This window comes from Salarias fasciatus, chromosome 17, assembly GCF_902148845.1.
Source record: "Salarias fasciatus chromosome 17, fSalaFa1.1, whole genome shotgun sequence".
NCBI lineage: Eukaryota > Metazoa > Chordata > Actinopteri > Blenniiformes > Blenniidae > Salarias > Salarias fasciatus.
This window is the reverse complement of record NC_043761.1, coordinates 13,905,747-13,907,469: the sequence shown is the minus strand read 5'-3', so window position 1 is coordinate 13,907,469 and position 1,723 is coordinate 13,905,747.

Below are 1,723 nucleotides of genomic sequence, written 5' to 3'. Positions count from 1 at the left end.
ATAGAGTTCCAGTCTCCCTCCTCCCCTCCCACTCTCTCTCTCCCTCTCTCTCTCTCCCTCCCTCTCTCTCTCTCTGTTTGTCCCTACCTCTCTCTCTCACTGCATCAGTCCTCCACTGCGTTGCTCCCATCACAATACATGTGGTCACACCTCACTGGGCAGATTGTTCATTAGCAGAGATCACCCACACACACTCACACACACACACACACACGGACACTGGGAAACAGAGTTAGGCAGTTGACAATGGCTTGTGCAAACACACATGCCGAAAATGGCTCACACAGCTTTTACATACGTGTGCGCACTCACACACACACACACGCAGTCTGAAAGCCGGTGACATTTCCAATGCAGCTGTTTTGAAGGACTAAATTTAGACCCAATGCCGGTCGCATTGTGGCGTTGACTTTTCAGCTCTGCAGACTCATCGTATTCCTCCGCACAGAGCCGAGGCTCAGATCAGAACTAAACTCAACATGAATAGCCAATATATTTTCTGAATTAAAGCCACATTTATGACAAACAATTTAAAATCTCTTGAAGTCCAGTTTGACATTTAGTGAATCCAGTCATCCTGTTGAAGCTACTTTCACACTGGATTAATAAACTAGTCTGATAGTTTGCAAAACTCTCGAATATCTACGTAACTTTGGTATATTAACAATTTGTGTACTTTATGAAGGCGTTTCATCTGGTTGTACTCAATAGTTTCTTTTGTTTCGGTCTGTTATTTGCTTCTTCGCTGAAGTGATTCGCTATCCTTCCATCTTTCACCTTTATGCTCACCTTATCAAGCTGAAGGTCGTATCGAGCTGGAGCGCGTCCCAGCTGACACCGAGAGAGAGAACACACCTTGAACCGCCAGTTCATCACCAGACTAACACACACAACGCTTAACCATACCTAAAAACTGGCTCTATAACTTGCCACTTAACCCACTTCCAGTTATTTTTTTCCCCAAACATCAAACAAGTCCGCATACATTTGTCACCAGTGATGGGAATATTAGATAAAGTCAATAGAAACATGTAGGCGTATGTGTATTTTTAAGTTAAATGCATTATGTTTGTGACTCAGTACATCAGGACCACATTTTACGCAGGAAATTAGTTTTTTCTTGTGTCTGTTTTTGCTCACTGCTCTACCACTAACACTCCCAGAATAAAACAAAACTCGTTCTGAAGTTCAACTTCTCTTTCAACAAACAATTCAATCATTAATTTGTGTTTAAACCTTACAATAGAACTACTTTGATCTCCAGCTTCCCACCGGCTTTACGTAATGCGAGCAGCGGCTCCCCTTTAGCACAGTTTAGCACAGCATTGTTTTCTCCGCCGGCGTCACGCTTCTTATCTCCGATGGCATCTAAGGTGTCCGGTGGGACGGCGAAACCGCTGCTCCTTACCTTTAATGCGATACTCCCCAGACCCTCGCCTTGACCATCCCCTGGAATTTCCCAAATATAGAAACAATTGGATAATTTGGGCAATGAGGAAGCATAATTTCCTGCGTGTGATGAAGACCCCTCCCCAGCCGCGCTCGGTCCCACCGGCGTGAATGAGATTGTCTTTAATAACATATTTGACCTTGAGTCTCCTCGCTGTTCTTACCACCTTTTACTTTACCTCAATTGAGATAAAACGGGCTACTTTTCTCAAACAGCAGCGTCCGCTGCCGTCGTTCCACGGCGTTGTCATGTCTTTACATAAAATAATTGGAT